Below are 17,167 nucleotides of genomic sequence, written 5' to 3' on the forward strand. Positions count from 1 at the left end.
AAAAATCAAGATTTGTAGAAATGTTATTCCTTGAAAGGTATCTTAAAAATAATTTATTTTATTTATATCAGTTATTTAAAATTCGTTATTTGTAAATAACTTTATTACAAAGATTTTTTAAGCAATATTACCTTAAGGTAAAAATTTATAAAAATTGAATTTAGCACACGCAATCGAGACTTGGTATATCATGATTTCTTGAGATTATCAAAACCTAAAAATTCAGAAAATTGTTTTGTCATATAATGTTATAATATCTTGCTCAAAGACATTAAATCGTTAGAACAAAAATCTTTCAAAAATATGTTAAAAACTTATTAATGCTCAATGTTCTCTTTAGTTTTCAAGAATATTTCAATTGACATTGCATTTATTTTCTTATTGACGAATGGAATTTTTTTTTGTAAAATTGTAAACATTATATTATATTATTACATTATATACTTACTTACATTTCTATACCACACATCCTTGAGTTGGTGTTTCGGTTTTTAAACACCCGGTAGATGAAAATTTTTACCAAATTGTAAAAAAATGTTCACCTACTTATCTGGTGTGATTTTTTATTTTTGTTTTCGTTAAATTGTAACTTAGCCTCAAGGATTTGTTGTCCAGAGGTGTATTTTGAACTAATGCATCAAACTGTCTAATCAAAATTTCGAGTAAACGTATTGTTGTTTTTTAATTCATATTTTAATATTTGAATACATATTTTCTTCCTACGGAATAATGGCAATATTCTCAATTATTTTGACTTAGAAAACTTATTTATTAAAACGCTATATTTCATCTTTGTTTTTAATTGTTAAATGTCTGAAATTATATATTTTTTGAGTGTTTATCTCTCCTTCACGATACTTTTAATTTTTTAATAAAAAGCATTGACCAAAAAATTAAAAATAAATCTTGTGTGTATCCATTTTACAGGGCTCAGTTGTTAACACAACCAATTCAAATTAATTTACCTCTGTAAAAATATAAGTTATACACGAATGAAAGTAACTATTTTTGCAACAAAACCCACGGAAATAAATAATTATTAACATCTCGCAGTTTGCGCGGTTTAAGAGTTAATTTCTTTGGTGGCTTTTGAACTCATTTCCCAAATTTCCGCAACAAGCGTTTACTTCCTCCGCCCGCTCTCCTTATTCCGGCCGTGTCGTCAAAGCTCGACGTGAAATCCCTTGGGAGCCAATTAGTCGCAACATTTGGACCAACATCGGGCCGTGTACGGCAATTAACTTCGTCGAGAGATTGTTTTACCTGAAAACATAAATCTCACTTAAAATTCAATTAAAAAGCGCGCACACACACGAAATTATGCCGGATCTCTCTCCGGTTTTCGATTTAATTTGAATATATTATCGGGGCGGTAATCTGTTTAAAAAAAAACTACCAAAACTGAAATTTTGAATTTCGTGCTCGATGAGAGCGATAAGACCAGTCTCACGTTTCCTCTAATATGAAAATTAGCGTTCAGGTGAGTATAAATCATCTAGGGAAAAAACAGTAATTTTTAATTATAAGGAGGGCAATTACGGCGAGAAGGTGGTTATTAAATACAAATAAAGAATATCGATTCGATCGCTTTGTGTAAACGCAGCTTAGGTCTCGATGCATTAAGTCAACAGGTGCATCCCAGACCCGAGCAGGTATCAAGGTGTCAAAAATACGATCTAATCTCCACATTGTAATCTAATAGAAACGAATCTCTCGGCCTTTCACGAGATTATTTTCACATTAAGGACGAAAAAAGCAAAGACACGAACTGTCATCCGAGCAAATTACTCCGGTTAACACATTTTCATTAATATTTATCAAGGGTTGACTTATTAATATTTACCCTCATAATTAGTCGCCTGTAATTCGGTAATTATAAACTTTTCGATAGACTAATGGTTGCTCTAAACCTTAATGGGTCGCTTGGATGGTCTCAACCCACCATAAATGTCGGGAAGTTCCATTTCAGCAGTCAAAATGTAGCCATATTAAGACATTTTATTTCAACGCGACGAAAATTTATTATTTGGGGTCGTTAAAACATCACATAAATAACCGACTCATAAATAAAAAAATACACCACATTTTTTAAATTAGTTTTAAATAGTTATTTTACATTAATTTTGTTTTGTTTTACAGGTGTCTAGTATTTCAGCTTTTTAGTTTCTTAATTTCTTCATATTATTTTATATTTTTTTTTGTGGTTTTACTATCTTATCTTATTAGATAATGTTTTTAATTGCAGTTTCATAGGTTTTTAATTATAACTATTTCACAGTCACGTAAAATCTACAGATTTCAATGTTACTGCTTTTCAGTTTTTTTTATATTCTTTTTATGTTATTTAGCATTTTGGTTTCTTGTAGTATTACGATATCGGTTTTTTGTTGAGAATCTAATGTTTCAATTTATTAGTGTTTCTTTTTTTCAGTAGTTTTTTCAATTTCTCAGTTTTTTACTTGCTTAGTTTTTCAGCATTTCAGTCTCAATATTTTTTTAGTTTCTCAGCGCTAAAGTTCCTTGGTCAGTTTTTGAATTTTAATTTTTGAAAATATACAGGGCTTTCATTTTAAAAGGAGTCACCAGTCTCAATAACTTTTGACATTGTGCAAATCTATTTTCAAGCAAAAACAGATTGATTAGGATCGCGAAGGGAAAGTTTAAAACCAATATTAGTGACATTTTAGATTTCATCTCTTAATCGCTAGCCACACTTACTTTAAACTTTTAAATAGCAACCCCTACTTTTTTAAACGTTTTTGGAAAGGGAATATATTTGGATTACTAGAGTTATTTTAAGGTAGCTTTCTCTATATCTATGTTTAGCCGTTTACGAAATATTTTTGGTTTTTACTTTTTTTTTTGGATTTGTTAAAAAATCGGTAACTCTCCTATTTTTTAAAATTTGGAAATATTTTCGGAAAGAGAAAAAATAATTTGCGTATCTAATAGTCACAGAAAAACAATTTTTTCTCGATTTGTTTTTTAGTTAAGAGTGCTTATATTTTTGAAATTTTTAATCGTAGTAGGCCATGATTCGAAGCTAATTTAATTTTAATAAAAAAAAATGTTAATTCGGAATCAGTGAAAGAGTTTAAAATCAATATTAGTAACATTTTAATTTTCATCCTTTAGTCGCTAACCACCCTTTAAAATTTGTAATACCCCCCAAACATTTTAAAACATTTTATGTTGGTTTTGAACTCAAAAAAGAATCGCAAAAAATGTTTGTTTTTACTGTTAGATAAGCTATTTACCCCCTATTTATTTACCAAAAATATTTCAAAAAGTTGGAAATGCTATTTAAAATTTTAAATTAAGGGTGATTAGAAACTAGGGCATGAAATCTAAATCGTACTTAATCTTGGCTTTAAATTATCTCATCGCATCTCTAATTGACAAATTTTTTATTTAATTTTAAATTAAATTGGATTCAAATCAAAGGCTACTAGGACTATACATTTCAAAAATAAAACCATCCCTAACTAAAAAACGAATCGGCAAATAATTTTTTTTGACAGTTAGATTTGTTCATTTTTTTCTTTCCAAAAATGTTTCAAAAAGTAGGGGGTGTCATTTAAACTTTTAAAGTAGGGGTGGCTAAGGGATGAAACCTAAAATGTAACTAATGTTGGTTTTGAACTTCTCTTAATTGACCTGTTTTTGCTTGAAAATAGAGAAAAGTTGCTGAGACTGGCTTCTTTTAAAATGAATGCCCTGTATATATTCTTTAATTCCTTATTATATTATTTTTGATTTTTACTTACATAGTTGTGTGACAGTTCTACCATTCTAAATTTTTTAGTTTTTGTTTAATGAATTAAAAAAATGTGTTTTCGTCAAAAAATGAAATTATTTAAAAAACTAAGCAGAATCGGCCAGCTCTACAACCGGTTTGACTGTTGTCTCATTTTTCAGAGTTGGGACACTGAATGTCAAACGGACCCAATTTTGTATTGGATAAAGTATATATTTCTATCCTTCTTTATTAAAATTTTTGTTAGTAACTTATGTCAGAGGTTTATGTCGAAAATAATTTCAAGGTTATAACTTTTGTCAAATGCATAAAATGACATAATTTTACGTCAAATTTAACCAAGGACGTAGGAAACGTAGGAATTTTGGGATTACTATTTAAAAAAAGAAAATAATTGAATACCTACAAATATTAATGTTTATTAAGTTTTCGATTTTTATTTTAATATTTAATACATAATTTAAAACATACTTCAATGCTAAAAATGCTTTTCTTTTAGTCAAAATTTTTAGTTAAACATCTCATCTCAAAAATTGGTCATCAAGAACCTTTCATATTTCCCGTCGTCTTTTTAAATATCTCAAAAAATAATATTGAACGTCTTCTCGTGTGATTAAACCCAATTTTCCAAAATGTCATAGATTTTGTACATTACATTATTTAGACAATCCACTTTTCTAAATGCTTGTTAATAATAAACGTAAAACTTGGCAGGAAAAGTTTAATGTCTCTCTCTTTCATCGATGGTTACCATTTCTTAAAGTTAAGGGAAAAATGTTTATGATGAAGCGTTTAGACGTAAACTTCTTGTACTTACAAAGAAATCTCTTTTAAAATTTGGAGTTTATATTAAGAAAAACAGTGAATTGACGACGACTGCCAGTCTAAACCATTTCTAAACACAGTTAGTCGACGAAAAATAGAAACTCTAGTTATAACCTTATAACATTTCGTGTCAAATTTATTTGACACGAAATTTTAACGAAAAATCAAAATTTTTGTGAAAATGGTGAGCGTTTTCCTCGAACCTGAAATTTTCAAAGTAACTCCTCTCGCTTCGAAAAGACTAAAATGTGGTGGAGATGCCGATTGTACTAATTTAAACCAATCTGTCCCCCAAATACAACTAATTCTCCAAATCAAACATGTCAAGTTGTCAAACGAGTGTCTCCAATACACCGATCGTTATCTCGAAGGCAAAAAACATATCAAACTGGTCTGGAACTTCAATAAATTGCAAGAAGAAATTGTTTCTTCGGAAGTGATCGAACACTTAAAAGTCAAACTGGGATGTAGGGCTCAGTATGGTTTTGATGTCAGTGAGGATTCGCTTGAGATAATTCGCGAAAACCCGGTCATTTTCGAGCTTTATGCCACCAATGGTGCCAAAAGTGTGCTTCTGAGCGAAGCCAATCTCTACCTTGGGGACATCTTAGACCTAATCAACAGAAAAGAAACCACAAGAGTGTTGTTCTACAACGGGGTTATTGATTCTGTCAATAGTTTCGCTTATTTGAGTTTGCAATACAAGTTTACTTGCCACAAAAAGGACGTGAAGAACTTCAAACTAACCGTTTCAAACATACAAAGGTCGCAAGGAGACACCCAAAGCAAAAGTTTCCGGCAGATTAAAGGAGCTAGTTTAAAAAAAGTCGAATCCGATGATAGTTTATTTCGAGACTTGGACAATGTCCTTAAAACCACAAGTTCAGACGATTGTAGAAGCTTGGAGAAAGAAATTAATTGTGTAGATTATGAACCCAACTCACTGTGGCTAAATGCTTGTGCTTTGAGGAACAGCACCGAAGAGTACAAACCGGAATTTTTCGTAACCATCTCAAGTCTTCATTTTTTGGAAGGCAGTCTTCCGATTATAGACACCGAAGTTGAGCAAATTTACGTCGAGTATAGTTTTCTAGGTCTTGAAGGTCCCGAATTTGAAACTCCGTTCAGTGTTCCCAAAGGCAAATCAAACGAGGATTTGGTTTTTAATTTCACCAAAAAATTCGATATTGACGTGAATGCCAACTACTGCAATTGCAAGAAAATGATCGATTTGATTGTAAATAAAGGTGTTGTGACTTTTGTCGTGGTCAGTGAGCCGGTTGAGAGGCTGGATAAGCCGATACAGACGTGTTTCGAGCTTGGATATAGCGAAGTTTCGTTGGACGAGATCGCGAATTTGGAGCAAAATGAAGACACTTACCAGTATGAGATTTTAGATTATGCCAATTCTTTAGACGTGATTGGTTACATGTCGATCAAGTTTGAGGGAATTTTGGCGATGAAGCAAATGATTTTGACGATGATGGCTAACAAGGGTTACACGTACGACTCGGAAAACATGTGGTGATGTTCAGTATGTTTTAAATTAAAAAAATTAATTGTGTGTGTTTTGTGATGGTTGATATTGAGGTAATTTCGTGAGACAATAAAAAGAAATAAAAACTTACACAGGAGAAAAACCAGAAATTTTGACAGTGTCGAATTATAAATACTCTTTATAATGTCACCATATTTCACTTTATTCTTTACTTTCTAAATAATATTAATAATACTACTAAAACATCCACCTATACAGGGTTATTCATATTTGTGAGACAAAAAATGAACCTCAAAAAGGACCTATAAAATGAAGCTGATTGAGATTATAAGTCGTGTCTTATCGAAACTGATAAGAATTTTACAGCCCTGGGAAGTAGGGGTATGGAAAGACGTTTTTGCACCATAACTTTGGAATCATTTGACCAAATATTACGAAACTTGGTAGACTTACTAAAGAGAACATGCATTTTAATCTGGTAATTACGAAAACCGGATACATCCACCCAGTTTCGGATCACATTTTTTGTGTTTTTTTATGTTTTTGCCCTCTTAACACTACTTTTTTATTGCTTAAATCGATAGAGTAATCAATTTCGAATAAAAAAGTTATAACCTTCTATACCGTTGAATTGGACCATTTAATAGTTATTTTAATTTCAATAGAGGCTTGCACCTGACCGAAATCAAAAAAGTATGAATTTTGAGCAGATAATATCTGTAGCAACGAAAGTGCATCTGCACTCAAAGCGCTGTCAAGTACTAACGACTAATGACTTTTTTGTGAATTTTCGATGAATTAATCAATCAAAAATGCTACCAGAATAGTTTAAATTTATTGTAGGTTAGGTTAAGAGACTGAACTAAACCCTTTTGTTAAATATTTAGAGCCCCAAATTATCCAAAGTTAAAGTTGACAAGTGTGTGACAGTACTTGACAGCGCTTTGAGTGCAGATGCACTTTCGTTGCTACAGATATTATGTGCTCAAAATTCATACTTTTTTGATTTTGGTCAGGTGCAAGCCTCTATTGAAATTAAAATAACTATTAAACGGTCCATTTTAATGGTGTAGAAGGTTTTAACTTTTTTATTCGAAATTGATTACTCTATCGATTTAAGCAATAAAAAAGTAGTGTTAAGAGGGCAAAAACATAAAAAATGTGATCCGGAAATGCTGCAACCGGAAACTGGGTGGATGTATCCGGTTTTCGTAATTACCAGATTAAAATGCATGTTCTCTTTAGTAAGTCTACCAAGTTTCGTAATATTTGGTCAAATGATTCCAAAGTTATGGTGCAAAAACGTCTTTCCATACCCCTACTTCCCAGGGCTGTAAAATTCTTATCAGTTTCGATAAGACACGACTTATAATCTCAATCAGCATCATTTTATAGGTCCTTTTTGAGGTTAATTTTTTGTCTCACAAATATGAATAAACCTGTATTTCTCTAAAAGTTTTTGTTTTTTCTATAATATTATATTTTACATTGCTGTTGACTTTTTTCAAAGACATTGTACTGTATGGTTTACGACTCAGGCTTTTTCTACCATTACCTTTCATCCTGAGTTTTCTATAATATGAATTAAAAGTAGTATTAAATCCTTCTTAAAACTCATTAATCAAACAATCGAGTGTTATACTCGAAAGTAAAAGTTTTTGGAAATTGTAGATTCTGAAAGTAGACACAAAATGATGTCTAGTAATATCGGTCTAAGTTTTTTTAAATCGGTACTTTTTTAGTAATAATAGAAAATTTGCGCTGTGACGTAAACAATGTCTCGACTAATGATTCGTCAGTCTTTCGCTGCATATAATTAACGCTACGACCTACGTTTGGGCTGGTAAACGTCAAATACAAACGTCAAAGCCGTGCGTTGTCGATTGTGACTGTGTTTTGTGCTAATATTTTGCAGGAGTTTGTGTTTTGGTAAAATGATTGCTCCTGCAGCAGATTAGAAGTCGTAGTCGTATGTAAAACAACAGAGGCAGAAATCAAGAACAAACGTACGTTTTTCAAGCTATCTTTGTTTGCAAGTTTTCTATCTCATGTTCTGTGACTGGCTGATTCAAAAAGGAACATTGCTGACGTCAGGCCAGGAATTTTCACCTTTTCAATTATTTTTCTCCAAAACGGTAGAGCTTTGGTTAAAATAAAAAAATATGGGTCGCCTATTTTGTTGTTGGCTATCCATATAAAAATTTTCATTTTTTAGTATAACACTCCATTAAGTAACTTAAGAAGCAAAAAAAATATGACGAAAACTAAAAATCGAATCAATTAATTTAAAAAAATGCAACTCGTCTATTTACTAAGTAACTTATTTAAATCAAAATAAAGATAACGATAATAGCTCTTTTAGACCTTATGCAAATATGAATGACACTGTTTTCTTTGAAAAAAGTTTGCAAGTTTGAAAGTAGCCAATCATGAAACGCCTCGCTCGCGAAATATAGAAGATTTTGCTTCTATATTTTAGGGACATAGAAGATAGAAGAGTTTAGTTAAATATAGTAGACTTTATTAAATATACAGGCTGTTCCGTCTAACCCCACATCAGAAGTATTGAGAGTTCTAATAATGATAATAATGATAATAATAATGATCCGAAAATTTGTATACAACCATAATCTCTTATGTCCTGTTCAATGAAAATTAATTGTGTGTGTTTTGTGATGGTTGATATTGAGGCAATTTCGTGAGACAATAGGGAAGAAATAAAAGCTGCGTTTATAGGCGCCTCCGTGCAGCGGTATCTGCGTCTGTTTATAATGAAGGCGATAAATTACAATTTTTGCCTTATACACGGTTGATTCGCGATAAATCGAAAACACAGTAAACGTCATAGAAGAAATGATATATTTTCTCGGTTTTATCGCCTCATCTGCATATTAAAGTACAAACAGCGCAAATTCCAATAAAATTAGAATCAGTAGCGCGCCAACACGCAGTGGATAACCCGCCGTTAAGATACAAGATTTATAACGCCGGTTTATATTTTAAAATAGACTAATTACCCGTTTATATCGTTAATCGCTTTAAATAATTAAAATTGCATGTCGGTTATATATTAATTCTCCAATCTTGATAAATTTTCTGCCACCTGAACGTTTCCACAGTGATTTATTACGCTATGAGACCTGGTCGTTCTAATTCGCATTAATAATTCATAATGGCGCTTAATTATTTTCTAAAAGGGAAATAAAACTTAATAAACATGTTCATTTGGTCAAATTCGGCCACGACATGGAATTCCAACCGTGGATAATCTCGAGTCCATTAATTTTTTTGTTCTTTTATGAACGCTGATAAACTTATCTTGTGTTGAAAAATATCGAAAGACCACGAAAGGCGCTCACAAATACCACAAAATGCCGTAAACTAGCTTTATCGACCGACGGAGCAATTAAGCACTCACATAGTTGTATATAAGTCCAGATAACGATTATGACAGCCGATCCTATCGCCACCCATTTCGCCACTCTGTCAAGGGTTGCCAGAAATCAAAATGTCAAGAATTCGCTTGAAAATGTAGAAGTTTCAAATAATATATAGAAGATTCAAGTAAATCATTTGTTACTAATTAAGTAATTATATTAAGTGATTAAAAAATTTACTTATGCATGGAAAAAATACGAATTTTGCATTTAATGTGTTATGGCGTTGGTTTGTTTCCTGATTGTAATTTAGAGCTGATGATGGTGTTTTTATGCCGAAACGTCCTGAAATCTGTATTGTATTGCGAAACTGTTTTTTAATAAAAAAAACCTGATTGTTAAAAGATTAATTTTTTATAACTACACAAAGTAAATATAATTACTAACAAGTGTTCAATAATTGTTCTGGTCAGATCGCCTATGTATAGCAATTGTCACAAAAACGTATGTCTCGGTTAACATTACAAAACAATGACAGATGACAGTTGTCAGTGTCAGACTAAAAATGCGGACGAAAATTCACACGTTCAGCTGAGCTTGCAGAGTAAATTCTTGAACGTCTGCATACAATTATCATGATCTGCAAAGTGATTTTTATCAAAAACTCTTAAGTGCAAAAATAAGACAACATTTAAATAGTTGACAGCAAACCATATGAACTTATCACGCAATCTACGTTCATGCTAGAAAGAGAACACCACAGCAAACTACGACCAGAACAATTATTGAACACTCCTTACAATACATTAAAAGTTAACATTGAGGTAAATAAAAATAAAGAAATAGAATAAGAAGAATTAATCATCATTTTAAATCCATTTTAACAAACATAAAATATATAATAAAAAAATTATAAGACATCGTTTTAATATGTAGATTGCAAATCTTCTGCTTTTCGTTAATTTACTTATACAGAGAGTGTTTAAAGTAACCCTGATGAGTTACTTATTTTTGCCGCCTCTTATTATGACAACCCTATTGGTTTATTCATAAAGTAAGTAAAAGGTTACAAATCCTGAAAAAAGCCATTTTTGATTGAGAGGACATTTTTTGTCGAACTTCAGAAATTTGTAGAACTTGACTCTTTTGCACCTAATACTAATTACCCTTCAAATTTTAAAAAATACTCTTCCCTTGTGCACCTTAAATGAACTGCTGCAACAGTTAAAGAAGTATAACATCAAACAAATTATATCAATTTTGGAACATTAGAAGATGATAAAAACAAATCAGTAATCAGTAAATATGAATCTGCTTTTAACTTCATTTTTTTATCACTTGATTATCTCTAAATTTCAGTAATATCCTTAAGTTTATTTGAATGAAACAGCAAATCTAGTTGTAGCACAAGTTTTCAAAAAACGCAAGATAGTTCTCAAAATTAAATTAAAAAACCTGAAATAGTTCGGACGTTTTATTTCATGATTGGATTTTCAAACCACGAGGTGAAATAAATGAACCTATTTACACGAAAATGAGTTGAATACAACATTTTACTTTTCGAATTAGACTCAACAAAGCTTAAAATTGCTTTAAATCTATTAAAAATAATCTGATTTTTTGCATTGAGAAATGCCAAACAGTTGTCAAAACTGTCTTACACAGGAGAAAAACCAGAAATTTTGACAGTGTCGAATTATAAAAACTCTTTATAATGTCACCAAACTTGCATTAGATTTTTCACTATCTTCTTTACTTTCTAAATAATATTAATAATACTACTAAAACATCCACCTATATTTATCTAAAAGTTTTTGTTTTTTCTATAAACTAAAAATCGAATCAATTAATTTAAAAAAATGCAACTCGTCTATTTACCAAGTAACTTATTTAAATCAAAATAAAGATAACGATAATAGCTCATTTAGACCTTATGCAAATATGAATGACACTGTTTTCTTTGAAAAAAGTTTGCAAGTTTGAAAGTAGCCAATCATGAAACGCCACGCTCGCGAAATTTCTATATTTTAGGGACATAGAAGATAGAAGAGTTTAGTTAAATATAGTAGACTTTTATTAAATATACAGGGTGTTCCTTCTAACCCCACATCAGAAGTATTGAGAGTTCTAATAATGATAATAATGATAATAATAATGATCTGAAAATTTGTATACAACCATAATCTCTTATGTCCTGTTCAATGAAAATATTTTCAAGACGGTGACACTTTCGGTTATACCGGAAGTTGCTATCAACTTCCTTATTATTTTAAATGGAAAGTTACATTTTTTAATGCGTTTTTGGATTACGAGAGTTATTTTAAGGTAGCTTTTATAAGCTTTTCTAATACCTAAATTTAGCTTTTTACGAAATATTTAAGGTTTTTAATTTGTTTTTGTGAATTTGCATTTCTAGTTCAAAAATTGATGCTATTTTTTCATATTTGGAAATATTTTTTAGCTCCTTTGAAAGAAGATGTCTAGATCTTTCTTCTGGCGTTTCGAAATTTCTAAAATAACAAATTCCAAATGTTTAAAATTAGGTTTTTAGAACTTTAAGCACCAATAGCTTAATGTTTTCAAAGTTTTATTTCATTAAATCGTAGAGAACTTAATTCTGCATCGATCTGTATTAAAAGTCCCTATACTCATGTTTAATAGTTTTCAAGTTACAACAACTTTTGTTGAAATATCATTTGCCTTTTCTCGTAGGTTGCCATGGAAACGAGAGAAAAATTGTGAGAAATTAAAGTTTTTAAAACCAACATTCAAAGAATTTATTTTGTTTTTACAGGACGATAACACAATTTTAAACAGAATTTGTGGTTTTTTTAATCAAAAATGTTTTTTATGGCAAACTATGCAAAAATAGCTATGGTTGGTAAAAAGTTTCCTATACAATGTCAAAAAAACTAACATCACTTGAAAATTATTACAGATAAGTATAGGAAATGTTAATACAGATAGATGCAGAAAAAAAATTCCTCCGTCAAATGGGACATCCCATTTGAAAAAATTAAGTTATGTGTACTTGAAGTTGCTCCAAAAATTTTTGGGTTTTTTAACTTTCTTTTCAATTTTAAGCACACTGAACAACAGATAGAAGCTTTGTCTTTTAATTCTCCAAATATGATTTCGAAGACTCTAAAAATGAGAAAGTTGTCGATTTTTTAAGTGACAAGTGCAAATCCAAAAATTTTCAAAAAAACTTTAAAATTTCGAAAACTGTTAAACTTAGGTGATAAAAACTCACTTAAAATAACTGAACTAATCTAAAAACGCAGGGAAAAACATAGCTTTCTATTTTAAATAAAAAAGTTGATAGAGACTTTCGGTATAACTGTATATAAGTGTCGCCATCTTAAAAATATTTTCATTGACCAGAACTCAACGGATTATGGCTGAGTACCAACTTTCAAATAAATATCTTTATTAGAACTTTCAATACTTGTAATCTGGGGTTTACAGAGAGAACACCCTGTAAAAGGTCTGGCAACCCTAAGTGTCAAATAAATCTCCAAAAAGTCAAATCAAAATTTTAGTTATGGGCTCCCTATTTCAAGAAAATAAAATTATCAGAGTCGCCCCTGGTAAGCTTTCGCGTTATGTCAAAGACACAAATCTTGGTTCAAATGTGCCTCGTTCCTCCCTTACGTACTACCAGAATGAAACCGCAATTCCCGCAAGGTTCAAAATGTACCTCCATCAAATTAAAATCTCCAGGTCGTGCCTGGCCTACATCAGAAAATTCTTCCAAGGTGATATTTTTATCACAATAAAATGGTCGATGTTTGAGTTTGAAGAGTTCATAACATCACCCGAAAAACTAGACCACAACAAAACCAAGTTCGATTTTACCATCAAGTACGGCCTGGAACTGGACGAAGACTTCGTGTACAGAATCAGCGAAAATCCCATCACATTCAAACTGCACGCCATGTGCGAGGGAACGGAAATTTTCCTAAGTCAGACGCAATTTTTCGTCGATAATATTCTCCAAGTGGTCAATCATAAGCAAAGCCAAAGGTTGTTTTTCACCAGTACTGACGTGGACCCAAATGGCGAAAACATCGCCTATTTGGACGTGTGGTACAAATTTACTTGCAAACAGAAAACTTTGAGGAGTCTTTTTCCTTCGGCGAAAGTCGAGACCAAGAAGAAAAGTATGACGAAAGTGGCCGATCTCCTCAGCGATCAATTTTCAAAAAAGAGTCAAAATTTCGGAACAGTGCATGTCACCGACTCGGAATTTGACCATTTCGCTGACAGTGTTTTACTAGTTTTGAACCGAAATAAAGTGCTAAAGACCACACAATCTGATATAAATACGGAGCTCCAAGAACGTGTGCGTTGGCTGCGTTTTGAAGCCAACTGGAAGCAGACGTTGCAAGAAAACGCTATTCTTCACGGAAAACACCCTGAAGATGTTATCTGGAGACAGTGGCGAGAGGAAGACACTGCCAATGTTAGACTGCGAACTTACGACGACTACACTCCCAAGACTTACAAACCGGAATTGACCATAACCGTGGTCGATCTTTACTTTCTGGAAGGTTGTTCGGTGTTGAAAAACGACCAAATTCGGCAGTTTTTCGTCGAATATTCATTTCTGGGGCAGGAAGGCCCCGAAATGGAGACTCCCTTCAGTTTGGCGAAAGTTCAAGCCGACGAACGAATTGTTTTCAATTTCCGGAAAACGTTTCCTATTGACAAGGATTATAATCCTAGAAATTGCAAAATGTTGGCTGATTTGATCAAAAAAGATGATATTATTAAGTTTACGGTTATCAGTGAACCGCTTGAAACGACTGATAAGCCGATACAAACCTGTACTGAAATTGGCTACGCTGAGGTGCCTTTCAGTGAGCTGATACAAGTCGAGGAGAATGTGGATTCGTACGAGTATGAAATTATTGACACTAATAATACGATTGCGATTTTGGGGTTTATTACAATTAAGGTTGAAGGACTGCTGGCGATGAGGAAAATGGCTCTGGAATTGATGGCACCGAAAGATTATAAGCTCTACGTCTAAAACCAGGACTAATTCAGACAAATTTCATTAACTAAAACATGACTTCTTGTTAAAACAATAATGAAGTGTTGTGAAAAACAACTAAATAAAAGAGATTTTACAAGAAATTTCTAGGGCTGGAAAATAAAATTGACTTTGAGTCACTTTGAGACTTTGGATCAGTTCAACTTTTTCTTAAATCAAGTTCGAAAAAAACTTTTTTTTTGAGTTTTCAAAAGTACGAAAAGTAGTCGACTAAAATCTTGGCAAAAATCGTCAATTTAAAAAATGGTCTATTGACATTTTTCAGTTTTAAGAATTCTAGAAATAAAGAAAATGCATAATACTATCTTAAATGCAATTTGAGTTTTTAAAGGTAGATGAGTAGACAAAAAAATCTTGACAAAAATCAAAAAAATAAAAACAAACTGCTCTGAAGTTGGTGGCATCCAAGGATTATAAATTAATTTTATGTTTAAAACATGTATTTACTTAATGAATTCATTCATATTGGATTAATTAATTAGAGCAGTACTAATTGAAACATCACTTGTCAACGCAATAAGCAAGTGTAACGTAATCACTTCAGAAAAGTACTGAATTTTTTTCTAGATGTTTCGTTTTATAATTTCTAGTTTTATTACGATGTTAGAGGCATGGTACTCGAAGAAATATCTCGATAAATGGGAAACCAAATCGTACTTTGTCGAGTGAGGAAAAAACTATAATATTCTACAGTAAAAATACCAATAGCAATTTGAGACGAAAAATAAAATAATAAAATCTACATCTTATGCTATTGCATGTTGATTTCAAAGAAGCACAAACTAAAAAATTAACAATAATACAGGGTGAATCTACAAAAAATATATTTTTACTATATCACAAAAATTAATAATGGAACAGAATTCAGCGTTTGCTCTTAAAAACATTTTATTTTTCTCTACGCCTATGCATTTTTTTGAATTTTTCTACATTTCTTTCCAAGTAATTTAATTAATTAATTAATTACTATTAAGTATCTGCGAAAAATTGTTATTTCTTGTGTCTTAAATGGTGTTTTGTGATAAAAATTCGTAATAGAAGTGTTGATAAAATCAAAAAATAATAAACTAAGTAAAATTAAAAAATCAAATAAACATAAATTTACCAAAAAAAATTATAATAATTTTTTGCTCAAAAGCATCATTTAAGCTTTATTGTTTTAATTAAGAATAACACTGAAAACATAAAATTTCGATGAATTAATTCATATTTTCATTTTGTTAAAGACAATTGACAAAATATTTTACCTGTTTTATGTTTTAACAGAAGTTGAAAATGATGTTCGTTCTACCAGAAAGTTTTTTTCAAAATTTTCTACGATGAGAAATAAGGGAGATAATCGTTTCGAAAGAAAGGAATCGTGACGCCACAACCGCCTTTCAACATAGAATCCTCTAATCACTGAACCTTCTCAATCACCAAAAACCTATCAGATATTTGAACATTTGTCACACATTGTCCACAAAATCAAAAATTAATTACTTTGTAGACTTCTCTGTGTTCAAAATTTTGTCGGAAATATATAGAAATTTTGTCAAATTTTGATAAACTCTATCATTGTCACTTAAACGTCAATAACTTAATATCTTAATATTGGGCTCGATAGGCGGATAGAACGTTATAGTTTCAACTTTAAATGGAAATAACTTGAGTTACAGAGCCGATACAGGGAAACTCCAATCAGCATTAAGAGTAATATCATTTAAAACAAAGTGTTTTTTTAAGTTTCTAGTGTCTTTAATTTTATTAATGTTTATATTCTTAATTAATTAATTTTAATTAGAGGAGAGGCTAAAGAATTTCTAATTTTTTTTATATTAGCTGTTTCAAAACTGTTTAAAAACGCCAACGTCGCATTTTCTCTCAAAATAAGCTGTTAATTATTCATGCACTTCAAGAAAATAATACTAGCTAACGTAATTTATTCTTCCAATGAGAGATCATAACTCTTTAAAATTTCTATCAACCTTATTTAAAAAAATAATTTGGTAAAATGCGGCGTTTTTATAGTTTTGAAACAGCTAATGATAGGAAAAAAACTTTAATTATTAATTATTTAATTAATGACAAAACCCTAAATTCGGTGCGACTATTAGTTTTTGAGATAAGTACTTTAGAAAAAAATACTTTTAGCAGACCCACTTCGTGTGTAACGAATAAAATATGCTTTATTATTACAAAAATAGTTATTTATACGAGATGATAATATTTTGAAAAGATGAAGACGCTTGAGAAGATCGTGGTGAGTCTTATCGTTGGGAACAATACGAAATTTTATTCTGTCCTCCATTATTTTAATTGACAATAATAAAAAAAATCAGCAATGAAAATAATAATTATTTACTTTTACCATGAAGTAAACAATGTATCATTTTATGATCTTTAATACGTACTTTTTTCAAAATCAAGATCTTGAACTTGTCACTGATTTTTTGATAATTTCTGTACGGGGAATTAACGTGCTAAGAGTATTTTTTCTTCAATGGGAATGGTTCAGGCATTTGAGACAAGCGTCTGTTCGAAATGATATTCCTTATTTATAGCGTGAATTTTTCCTCGAATCGAAATCTTTATTCCCATAAATAACCATCTAGTTAAATATCCATCATTCGAAAGCGAGCGGGGTATATAATTTGAAGCAGGTCGATCAT

At 31.0% G+C, this 17,167-nt stretch overlaps 1 long non-coding RNA gene across 1 annotated transcript; it reads right to left on the bottom strand.

Moving 5' to 3' along the window:
- Nucleotides 1-820: 820 nt before the first annotated feature.
- LOC107397557 (uncharacterized) lies at nt 821-16,004 on the bottom strand. The gene is made up of 3 exons (XR_010335077.1): nt 15,764-16,004; nt 1,025-1,263; nt 821-967 (listed from the first exon to the last, which is right to left on the bottom strand). It is a non-coding gene; the product is annotated as an uncharacterized LOC107397557 (long non-coding RNA).
- Between the last annotated feature and the right edge of the window lie 1,163 nt (nt 16,005-17,167).

Source organism: Tribolium castaneum, chromosome 1 (assembly GCF_031307605.1).
Source record: "Tribolium castaneum strain GA2 chromosome 1, icTriCast1.1, whole genome shotgun sequence".
Lineage (NCBI taxonomy): Eukaryota > Metazoa > Arthropoda > Insecta > Coleoptera > Tenebrionidae > Tribolium > Tribolium castaneum.